This window comes from Rhinolophus hipposideros (genome assembly GCF_964194185.1).
Source record: "Rhinolophus hipposideros genome assembly, chromosome: X".
NCBI lineage: Eukaryota > Metazoa > Chordata > Mammalia > Chiroptera > Rhinolophidae > Rhinolophus > Rhinolophus hipposideros.
In genome coordinates this window covers 124,604,464-124,617,689 of record NC_138046.1, presented here as the reverse complement: position 1 = coordinate 124,617,689, position 13,226 = coordinate 124,604,464, and positions in this window count along the sequence as shown.

The window sequence follows — 13,226 nt, the reverse complement described above, 5'->3', positions numbered from 1 at the left end:
TAAAAGTGACAGGTAATGCTTCTCCAAATAATTCAATTTATTGGGGAAAAAAGAAGCTTAAATCATCTAAACAAGTGTGTCAGGCATATTGCTTGAAATCTGTTGGAATGTTCGATTTCAAAGTATATTCTTCTTTTCTCAGAACGAGGCTTGGAGATTTAAGTTCTTCATTCAGGCAATCCCGTGTTTCCACGAAAATAAGACCTAGGCAGACCATCAGATCTAATGAGTCTTTAGAAGCAAAAATTAATGTAAGATACAGTATTTTATATTATATTATAATATATTATGTTATATTATACCCAGTCTTATGTTATATTAAAATAAGACCGGGTCTTACATTAATTTTTGTCCAAACAACGTATTAGAGTTGATGGTCCGGCTAGGTCTTATTTTGGGGGAAACACAGTCGTAGCATTGTTTGCTCTCCACATTGAAATCAATCTTTTACCCTCTGTGTAACTTGAACTAACTTTCTCCTCTCAATATCAAATATTTTTCAACAAGCTTTTTACAATAAAATAATCATGCGTATAAATTGTCTTCTCTAAGAAGGTCCTGGGTTTTTGCCTGCTGTTCAATTTAAAATTTGCGGGTTACGTCCATTAGATATGAGTTATCCTGAGTAGGCTCCAGGCACTTAATCAGTTACTATTCAACGGGAGTAAATTGTACGGTGCTGGTTGTGCAGATTTTTATATTGAAAAATAAATGCTATTACATCTCCTCAGTGGAATCGGTCTGTGTTAATAAGTGCTGAGAGATACTGGTCACATTTTCAGAGAGTATCTGAAAATACTGTGACCAGTATGGTCACATCTTCAACAATATTCCAAGGTAAAAGGTTTTCATGAATGGTGCCTTGGGAATACGTCCATCTGCATGCCCCCGACAGGGAAGGAGAAGTGAAAAGACCAGCTTCGGAAAGCACACACGGATCATAGGCAACACTTTATGTCCACGGTGAATATTCTGATGCCTTTCTCAGGAATCGATGTTTTATTTGCTGGTGAGGAAATGCCTCTTTAACTATATTTACACGGAGATTGCATAAACATTTAAAGTGATGGCTCCAACTGAAGGAACATTTTCCTTATGGAACGAACGACAGATAAAATTCCCCCCTTGACTTTCTCTGTATTGAGTTGCAAACCTGGAAATCCGTTCTTCTGAAACAGTATGATATTCACCACCTTCGTGATTAAAATAAGGATACTGGGAATATAGTTTAAAGCTGGCACTTTATACTACTAAATTAAAAAGGATTTTAGATAGATGTCCCCTACCCCGCAAAACATAAAGCTATTAGCTAAAGGAGAAAATGAATTTAGTATAATGGCTGTGATTACGACCAGCCTGTACTGGAAGCTGGTGTGTGTGAGCCAGTGAGTGGTGACTGACTGGGAAAGCCCAGAACACTACCAGACACTACTGCAGACTTTCTCCTACTGGACACTCAGGCTACAAGCAACTTATAAAACAACTTGTAAAATTAGATGAAGCACAAGAGAAAATGATGGCGGCCAACAGACGCGGTAAACATGAGATAACGGTGTAACACTCATACTGTTTCGCAGCAAATGCTTTTTATAAGTCGATAGAGTACCCTCTAAAACATCAATAAAAGTACAGTAAATAAACCAGTGACGTGGTCGTGTATTATCATGATCAGGGACTATGCAATGTACATAATGATGTGGGCTAGACTTTTATATGACCGGCAGCACGGTACATTGGTTTACACCATCGTCACCACACACACATGTGAGGGATGATTTGTGCTACGACATCACTAGGCCATAGGAATTTTTCAGCTCCATGGTAATCTGATGGGGCCATCAGATTACATGCGATACATTGATGACTGAGGCCTCATTACACGGTGCATGACTGTACAAGGAGTTGAAGGTAACAGACCTAATAGAGTCAGCAGAAATTGCCTTTCCTTCAAATTACTCAAGGGTTACCCAGATATGGTCGTATACTATGATATATTCGTCATGACAAAAATCAATAGTCCTCATATATGAAATTATGACATTGATGGCGGGTGTTTTAGCTGGTATTTCTTCTAACACATATTTCCACGGAGACTGTATGTACATCAACATTTGGAAGGAACTGACTAGAATCGCAACAGCAATTTAGTTCCTAAATTACTAATTTTACTACATTTGTGGTATTGCTAAAGATATCACCCACTCAGTATGAATGGCTTATTTTATTAAACCATTCGCTATGTGGGAACAGTGGAGTGGTGAATCTGATGAATCATTTTTCAACCCCAAAGCACGTAAGAAAGGCCTGCGTGGTTTACTTGTCCACACACAACAAAGTAGTCTGTGCCAAGAAGCTGAGAATCACTCCAGTATCCGCAGGGGACGTTCCGTGAAAATTTCACAAATCTCACACATACACACACACACTCACACACACACACAGGTAGAGTACAATCTAGAAACTGAGTTGCTAGGTGCAATCACAACTATTTCTATTAAGGGGGGCAGGATGGTCTGAAATTAACCAGACATTATTAAAATGTATTCTCATACAAGCATGAGAGACTGAGTTGCAATAATTTGTTTGTTTATTCACTCAACGATTGTTAAGGGTCAGTGTCGTGCCAGGTAGAGTACTAGGCTTGTGGGAGAAGAAAAGGTTCCTGGATCCAATGATCTTGAAATCTAATAAAACAAATAAATGAAGGATGATGGTGTCACGATGGCACGAGGAATAAGAGTTGGCGACGCATTGGCTGGTATGAGAACTTTGGTTGCTTGAATGAATGTCTGTTATCCTACATCCTCTGAGAAGCAGATGCTAAGACAAGAGTAAACACGCAAGGGTTTTACCCGGTGAAATGTCTTTGTGAAAGAAAGTGGAGATGGACCTACTGGCCGTTTCGGCCCATTTTATGTCATTCGACGTGTACAGTTTTGGGCAGTTTGTGACTGTTTCCTTAGCGTAATGTCTTAAGCTTCATTCACGGGGTACATTTTTCCTTTTTGGTGCCAAATAATATTCCATTTTATACATGTACTACACTTTATGTATCCATTCATCAGCTGACGGTCTTTCACTCCATTTTCATACTGTACCTCAATGTACAAACTCATGTTTGTTTAAAAAAAAAAGATGTTGTATCACAGTTCTCTCTCAATCCTTGTGGCTACACTCTCTCTGGCACAATTTCAGGGTTTGCCATCCAAGACCATAACATGTGGCTGTGTAGACAAACCTGTACCTCTTTTTTATAGCCACAGGCCCAGATCCAACCCAGCCATTCTTATCCGACTTCTTAAGAGCATCGTCTACTTCTAGCCTTAACATCTACCTGGTTCAATTTCATTAAATCGAAGAAGACCACCAGATTTCTTTCAATGCACATGGAACACACTGTCATTGGCCAGAGTCTCTCATAGACACCTTTCTCTTGTATGTCAATGCTTCACCCTCTGCTTCTCTTTTATCTACTTTCAAATTCCTTAGAAGCCCAGCTCCAAACTTTCACTTCTGTGTGACCAATTAAGACCCCACTAAAACAACAATAAATGTCCAGATAACAAGACCAAATTCAAAGCAACATATACCCATCACCTGCCTCAAGGTAGAAGAGCGTAAATGAAAGCAAGCTGATTTTGGAAAGAATCTGACACTTGCAACAAACAAATCAGAGTTGAGACCTCCATTCTTGCACATTTTAGCCTAAGTGCATGTCACAATGAACACTTCAGCTAACATTCTAATAGGAAGCCCACGTTGTCCTGATCAGAAGGTACAGAAGAATAGCAATGGAGGTGTGTGTGGGGGGGTAAGCTCAAGTTCCACTTCCACTGTTTGAAGCTTTCCTTCAAAATCCTGCTTCCTCCCTAAAATTCTGTCATTTGCCTTTACTCTCCATCCTGGGATACCACTGCTCTCTGGAACAAAGAATTTGCTAATCTGTTGTTATGCATCTCTCTAAGGGGGGCCTTTGCTCTCTTGAATGGGTAAACCAATCTAAAGAGGAAAGACAGTATTGGGTTTTGCTGTCTTTTTCTAGTACATAGCACCCTGGATCCACTAGATTCTTGGGAAGTGTATACTGATGTTAATAAGGGGGCTTTAGCCTATGCTAGAACTAGACAATTATTACTATTATCAATTCATAATTTAGGTAGAGATACACTGTTCATATAAAAATACCATCAACATTTCCATAAAACGTTCTGCTTTAGATAGATAGACAGACAGATAGACAGACAGGTAGGTAGGTAGATAGATGATAGATAGATAGATAGATAGATAGATAGATAGATAGATAGATAGATAGACAGACAGACAAGACAGATAGATATGATGGATAGATTAGATAAATTAGATAGATATCCAATCTATCTAATCTATCTATCTCTATACACAGAGGGTGTTTATCTATCTATCTACCTATCTATCTACCTATCTATCTACCTACCTATCTATCTATCTATCTATCTGTCTGTCTATCTATCTATCTATCTATCTATCTATCTATCTATCTATCATCTATCTATCTATCTATCTATCTATCTATCTATCTATCTATCTATCTATCTACTTATCTATATACATACAGGGTGCCAAAAACATGTATATACATTTCTAAGAAAGGAACAAACTGTATTAAAATCGTAATACAATGACACAAGCATTCATTTGATTGATGCCATCTTTGAGCGAACATCCTATTATACACTGCTACCATAATTCAATTCAACTTTGAAAAGTAACATATACATAACCTCTCTTAAAATGTGTGTACATTTTTTGGCACTCCTGGTGTGTGTATACACACACACACACACACATACACATATATATATTCATATATATGATATTAATACATATTTAAATTAATAATCCCAGTATTAGAAACCAAAAGTAACATTTGTTGGAGGAGAGAGCACCATAAAGCCAGTTTTCTCTGAAATCGGTGTGGCTCCTGAAACTCTGGGAAGACTGGAGATAGCACAAATGGGGACTTCTCTTTGAGTTATGATTACGTCTCACCATCTCACTAAAATTCAGACACTTTCAAGTTTCCCATAATCTGGGAACCAAGTTGTGTTTTTTCCGTAAGAAGCTTATCCTGATCATTGCCAACTGAACGGTTGTCTGTGGTCACACAAAGCTAAATGACCCCACAGGAAGAGGGGTTATAAGCATGTTGTCCCAAGCAGAACTATGAATCATGTTTTATTCTTTGCAAACACCAAAGACAGGGTCATATTTGCAAAGGCCAACCGCCTGTAAGGCGTTCTAAGTGCAGTTTCATGCTTTTATTTTTCCTGTAAAAGGCACACACTGGTGTGTTCTGTATCCATTCCCCACAGCCCTGTACTAGAATGGTTTTCCTAAGGTTTACATTTTTTTCTCTTTTGTTTCTCAGCCATCTTATATAACACTTGCAACACTATTTATGCCTCTGAGTTCAACATTAAAAGGTGTTTTGCTGCTTCACATTATGTTACTTTCCACTGTGGATTAGATCTTGAGCCTGGAACGTTTTGAAAGACACGTGGTCTTGTTTTGCAATTTTATGTGTCAAGATTTTTGTCCCCCAAATGATTATCACAGTTGAACCATCAACCCACTCACCAATTGCAATATTCCTTTGTCAAATTTCAAATAATGATTTCCTTTAAACATTACTAAAGCTATTAATGGAAGGCTGTTGCTATTGCGGGTTGGATCATAGGGAAATATTACTAAGTCCATAATTTATTTAAAGAAAAAAAGAAAGAAAAGAAAGAAAGAAACCCATTGCCCACAATTAAAATCACCAACCAAAGAAGTGACTTCCAATAAAAATCTGAAAGCATAAATGGTTACCGGCTTTCCTTTGTATCCCTCCACAGTCATCACATTATTGTGATGAGTTCTGGAAGTGAACAAGCACCTGTACTATACAACTGTTATTTTTGTTTGTTTGTTTGCTTTTGTTTGTTTTTTCAGTGATGGATGCCATCTTCAAGCTAACTGCCTTTTGAACATGAATAGTGGCTGATTCAAGTGGTGAATGAGGGCCTGTGTGTGTTCTGTGTACAATGAAATGTGGACCTCGGTCTCCACGTCTGCTCTACACTGAATGTTTCTGTCCTCCCCAAATCCCTAGGTTGAAATCTAATTTCCTAATGTGACATTATTTAAAAGTAAGGCTTTGGGACGTGATTGGACATGAGGGTGGAACCCTCATAAATGAGATTAGTGCCCTTGTAAAAGAGACCCTAGCAAGAGCCCTCACCCCTTCCACCAGTTGAGGACACAGGAGGAAGACGTCCAGGTATGAACCAGAAAGACGGCTATCACCAGCCACTGATCTGTTGGGGGTTTGGTCTTGGACTTACAACTTCAGAACAGTGAGGAATAAATGCTTTTCTACGGTATTTCATTCTAGCAGCTCAAACGAAGAGAAAATCTGACAACATTTCTATGGTTCCTCCACACCTGGTTATAACCAGGCACCACGTCCTGCCTATAAATGTTCAAGGTCCTTCCTCTCGATGTAAGACCACTTTGCTCCCCTGGCCTACATATTTCCCTATGACTCCAATTTGATGTGATTGTTGGAGACACAGCTTGACTACGTTGCTTTCACACACACACACACACACACACACACACACACACACGCATTGTATAGAGCAAATGGCAAAAGTAGCCCCCATAGTTCAATCTCCTATGTGCCAGATCTTCCATGAACATTTCCAGACTTAGCACCTCCACCCACAACCATGTGTTCCAGCTCCTCTTCCAGGCTCCCTGGTTCTTCCTCTACCTGGAGGAACATCTTTGAAGCAGCTTGTACTTCACGGAACAATGCTGTTCCCTGGCCAATTCTTGTCATGCATCCACGATGACAATTACACCTTTCATTAGTGATGACGGACACACAGCCATGACCCTAAGTGTCTTCCATGTATCACCTTCTCTGCTCATACCATCCATGTCGTGGACATTCCTACCTATTCCTTCTCCTTTGACTGTTGGTTGAGTGCCTTGGGTTTCCGGGAGGATAAAAGGCTTTCCCACAATGACATATCTAATATTAGACAGCTATGCACTACAACTCCCTTCTAGCCACCTGCCCACACATTGTGTCCCTGATGACATGAACCTCCGATATTTTGATGAACACATGAAGCTATTCACTGACAAGGGCATTTAGATTATTTTTGAAACAACACCACACTGAACACATGGCCAGTCATTGCAGCTTTGGTCCCGCCAGCCAGTGCCCATATCTTGGGTGTGTCCTTTCCTGAAATATTAGAGATCAACTCACCAAAGCTTCAGATATTGTGTAATTTCCAGAAAATGAGTTTTTCCCTGTCTTCATTAATCCAAATAAAGCATCCTTTTGAACTTTACCAGTTCTTCCTTAATTGACCATCTTTAGTTAATAACTTTATTGCTTTCAAAGAGTGGATAGTTCAATAGCAATCACAATATTCTCCGAACAGCATTATGAAGCAATAATGTTGGTTTCATCTTTCTTATAAAAATAGCTATGTGTCCATGGCAACTGTACACTGCCTTTTAGACTAGATTTTGCATGTTGATATATGTGGAAGAGAAAATCAGATTCTGTTTATTTTTTCATCTCACTTTGAATTCACTTTTTAACTAGATGCCACTTAATATAGGAACCCCATGAGATGACCTCACTTTCTCATTGCCATATGATTATGACTAATAAAAATGTATAATACCCTGCAATATTTTTACATTTTCTAGCTACGGTATTGTGATTAAAATTTTTATTATACTAGGTAAACATGAACTACCAATTGAACACTTGAACTATTCTTAGAAATTTACACTGTCTTTGTATGTTTAACTTTTTTTTACAACTTATATATGTTAAAAAATTAGACATAGCTAACACTTTTTCCCCCATTAGTTTCAGGTGTACAAAACAATGTAATAGTTAGACATTTATACCCCTCACTAATTATTAGAGAAATGCAAATAAAAACCACAATGAAATACCACCTCACTCCTGTCAGAATGGCCATCATCAATAAATCGACAAACAAGTGCTGGCGTGGATATGGAGAAAAGGGAACCCTTGTGCACTGTTGGTAGGATTGCAGATTGGTGCAGCCACTATGGAAAACAGTATGGAGGGTCCTCAAAAAACTGAAAATGGAACTACCTTACGACCCAGCACTTCCACTCCTGGGCATCTATCCAGATAAATCAAAAACACTAATTCGAAAAAATATATGCACTCCTTTGTTTATTACAGTGCTATTCACAATACCCAAGACATGGAAACAACCTAAATACCCATCGTTAGACAACTGGATTAAGAAGCTGTGGTACATTTATACAATGGAGTATTACACAGCCATAAAGAAGAATGAAATCTTACCATTTGCAACAATATGGATGGGCCTAGAGAACATTATGTTAAGTGAACTAAGTCAGACAGAAAAGGACAAATACCATATGATCTCACTTATATGTGGAATCTAAAGAACAGAATAAATGAGTAAACTAAACAGAAATAGTCTCAGAGGCATCGCTAACACTTTTTATTAGCCCCATTTAAGTTTATCCAGAGAAGAACACATTTGCCTAGAAATGTAGTCTCTTTGAAGACTGGAAAACACAGAGCAAGACTGAAACAATGCTGAGTGGGATGTGTGAATCAGACTGCCCTGAAAATGAGTATCAGCTAAGTTTCCACTTTCGATGTGAAGATGCTCCATGAGGTTTAGAGTTTCCAAATCACCCCAAACTTTAGTGTGAAAGACGTTTTCAGGGAGAGAAGAACCGAGAAAAATGACGAACTATTTTAAGCAAAAAAGATTTCAAATTATTACCTTATGTTTTCACCCAGGAAGAAAGTAAACACTTCAAATGTTAATACCAAGAGTATTGCAACAAAATATGAAGCGAATATCCATCTGCTGGTGCACCAAGGAAGTAGAGTACTTGTTTAATAGTATTAGGAGAGATGAGCAATAAGGCAAGCAGGAAAGAAAAGAAAAGTCTTATAGAGATTTTTGTGGCTCAATTTCTGAAACAGGCATTGCCAGGGGAGAGTGCTGCTGAGAAAGCGAAGGGAGCCGCTCTTCTGAATTATGCCATTTGTCCTCCTGTGGGTGCTGTGTGCCATCACCTTATTATAGGACATCCAATCCATGCAGCAGCCATGGTACAATATCCCAGGAAGGACACACAACTGAAAGTCACAAGATTTCACTCACGTTCCATGCTTCTTCACAACATTCATGGTGAGTGACACTGAAACAATGAAATATCGTGTCTTCTTTTGTACAGTGTAGGTAATAATATCTGCACCACCTGCCTCACAGATTATGAGTACTATGGGACAAAATACACGTCAAAAACAAACAAACAGGCAAACTGGCTGTGAACGGTACTCCACATGTCACAGACCTGGAAGCTGGGAAGTGGTGGGCTGAGCAGGAAGACATACCCTCGAGTCCTTGAGAATAAAATCGATGGGACAAGAGGAAGCTTGTGTCTGAACAACCATGCACACAGAGAAAAGTTCCAGTCTCACTTTACTTTGTGTGGACTTAAATAGGACTCACAAAATTTCCCCAGAAAACACCCCGTATGTCTACATGGCACTGTCATCAGAACTGGGCCGTGAGACACCTGATCACGCAGCTGTGGGAACTGGTTGTCACCTTGCAGCACTGTGGGAGCCGCTCACATGTAAACCTGTCATCACCCCAAAGAAGTGGTCGTTACTGAGGTCATCTGAAGGGTCCATTCAGAGAGCACATGCCATCCTATCTTACACTGTGGCCATAAATGAGTCTGTGCACAGGCTTCAAATCCCCCCATCCCCACAGTTCCTGAGAACTAAGAGGTGTTTAGCACAGTAAAACACGGCCGTGTAGAAAAGAAGAGTTGTAGGCTGTTCTCCTTAATATAACATGGAGTGTGTGTGTTTTTCTTTGGGGGGGGATGACATCACAGGGCTGGGTTTCTGTCAGAGGAAGGTACCTTGACACATTGTATGAGGAAGTAAGTTTGCTTTCCAAAGGGTAAGAGAGAGCCCCAAACTCAGTTCCTATCAACCACCCATTTATAAATGATCTATCAACCACAAATTACCAAAATCTTAATCTTTCTTGAAATCTTCTATTTTTCTGCCTGGCAGGAATCCCTCCTAATGTGAGGAATTGCATAGCTCTGCCTACTTATCTGAAAACTGATTCCTCTATTTGTTGTGCCACCATGGTGTCTTTCCCATGCAGTGAACGTAATAACACAGTGCATTATTTACCTGGTATTGCATGACAAATAAGTCAGACGGAGAAAGACAAATGTCACATGATCTCACTTATATGTGGAATCTAAAGAACAGAATAAATGAGTAAACTAAACAGAAATAGTGTCAGAGACATCGCTAACACTTTTTATTAGCCCCATTTAAGTTTATCCAGAGAAGAACGCATTTGCCTAGAAATGTAGTCTCTTTGAAGACTGGAAAACACAGAGCAAGACTGAAACAATGCTGAGTGGGATGTGGGAATCAGACTGCCCTGAAAATGAGTATCAGCTAAGTTTCCACTTTCGACGTGAAGATGCTCCATGAGGTATAGAGTTTCTAAATCATCCCAAACTTTAGTGTGAAAAGACGTTTTCAGGGAGAGAAGAACAGAGAAAAATGACAAACTATGTTAAGCAAAAAAGATTTCAAATTATTACCTTATGTTTTCACCCAGGAAGAGAGTAAACATGTCAAATGTTAATACCAAGAGTATGGCAACCAAATATGAAGCGAATATCCATGTGCTTAAGTGCGATGACTTAAAAGAACTCACAGACATTATGGCTCAGCTTTGCTGGGACCTCTGGCCACGAGCCACCTGAAGGACTCGCTTCCCAGACCACACACTGCTTGGTTGGCAGCATTCAATCCCTTGCATTTCACTGCACTGAGAGACTCTGTTATTTTAGGGCTGTTGAGTAGAGGTTTCCCTCCATTCCTTGCCCAATGGATCTTCCACACATGTCCACTTGCGCCATCAAAGTTTTCAAGTCAAGAAGGCAATCCAAGTAGTCTACTGACAAGATGGAGGTCAAATTCTTTCATGACGTCATAGAAGTGACACCTCCTTGGCAGAAAAACAGACACACAGACCAACAGAATAGAATTGAGAACCAAGAAACAAACCCACATAAATATGGACAAATACTTTTCGACAAAGAAGCCAAAAACATACAATGGAGAAAAGACAGTCTCTTCTGGTGCTGGGATAAATGGTACTGGGAGAATTGGATAGCCACGAGCAAAAGAATGAAACTAGATAGCTATCTGTCACCGTGTAACAAAATTAACTCAAAATGGATCAAAGACCTAAACATAAGACCTGAAACAATAGAAGAAAACATAGGTACTAAACTTATAGACCTTGGGTTCAAAGAGCATTTTACGAATTTGACTCCAAAGGCAAGGGAAGTAAAAGCTAAAATCAATGAATAAGACTATATCAAACTAAAAAGTTTCTGCACAGCAAAAGAAACCATCAACAAAATAAAGAGGCAACCAACCTGGGGCAGCCAGTTAGCTCAGGTGGTTAGAGCGCAGTACACTTAACAAGATTGCCGGTTTGATCCCCACTTGGGCCACTGTGAGCTGCGCCCTCCACAAGTAGATTGAAACAACTACTTGACTTGGAGCTAATGGGTCTTTGAAAAACACACTTAAAATAAATTAAAAAGTTTAAAAAAAAAAAAGGCAACCAACCGAACGGGAGAAGATTTTTGCAAACAGTGCCTCCGGTAAGGCGCTAATATCCAAAATATATAAGGAACTCATACAACTTAACAACAACAACAACAACAAAAGACAATCCAATTAAAAAATGGGCAGAGGACCTGAATAGACATTTCTCCAAAGAGGACATACAAATGGCCAATAGACATATAAAAAATAAATATTCAACATCTCTAATCATCAGAGAAATGCAAATGAAAACCACAATGAGATATCACCTCACCCCAGTCAGAATGGCTTTCATCAACAAGACAAATAGTAACAAGTGTCGGAGAGGCTGTGGAGAAAAAGGAACCCTCATACACTGTTGGTGGGAATGCAGACTGGTGCAGCCGTTATGGAAGGCAGTGTGGAGGTTCCACATAAAACTGAGAATAGAATTACCATATGACCCAGCAATCCCTCTCCTGGGTATCTACCCCAAAAATCTGAAAACATTTATCCATAAAGATATATTTTCTCCAATGTTCACTGCAGCTTTATTTACGGTGGCCAAGACATGGAAACAACCAAAGTGTCCTTTAGTAGATGAATGGATAAAGAAGTTGTGGTATATATACACAATGGAATACTATTCTGCCATAAGAAAAGATGAAATAGTGCCATTTGCAACAACATGGATGGATCTTGAGATTATTATGCTGAGTGAAATGAGTCAGATAGAAAAAGTTGAGAACCATATGATCTCACCCATATGTGGAATATAAAACAGAAAACAAGACAAATATAAAACAAAAGAACAAGAGAAAACAAATAAAGAAACAAAAACTCATAGACACAAACGATAGTTTAGTGGTTACCAGAGGGTAAGGGGGTTGGGGGGTGGGAGATGAGGGCAAAGGGGATCACATATATGGTGATGGAAGAAGAACTGACTCTGGGCGGTGAACACACAACGCGATATATATAAACGATGTATTATATCATCTGAAATTGTACACCTGAAATCTACGTAATTTTAGAAACAATTGTCACCCCAATAAACTAATTAAAAAAGAATAAAAAAAAGAAGTGACACCTCATCACTTTTGTAGTGTTCTGTTCATTAAAAGTGAGTGATTCATTATGTCCCACGCCCATAAGTGCATGAATAGTCAGCAGACACCTTGAAACAAGCAACACATGGACCTGCCTTGGGGGAATGACAGGGTGTTACAGGTTATAACACCTTAGCACAATGCTAGGTAGGTAACAATTCATCAATTATTACTCTATACTGGACCCATAGCCTTCACAGTTTTTAACATTTCTTTCTCAGTGTTTCAGAGTAGATTGAAAGCAAAGTAATAAGAAAATATATTGGGAAATTATTTCCAGTGCTTAGTTTGTCCTTTCAAATGATGTAATACACACCATGGCAATTAGAGTCACTTACACCTACTTACAAAGTTTTGGCCTTAATAGGAAACAGAAACAAAATGGAGCAGAAATTTTCTTT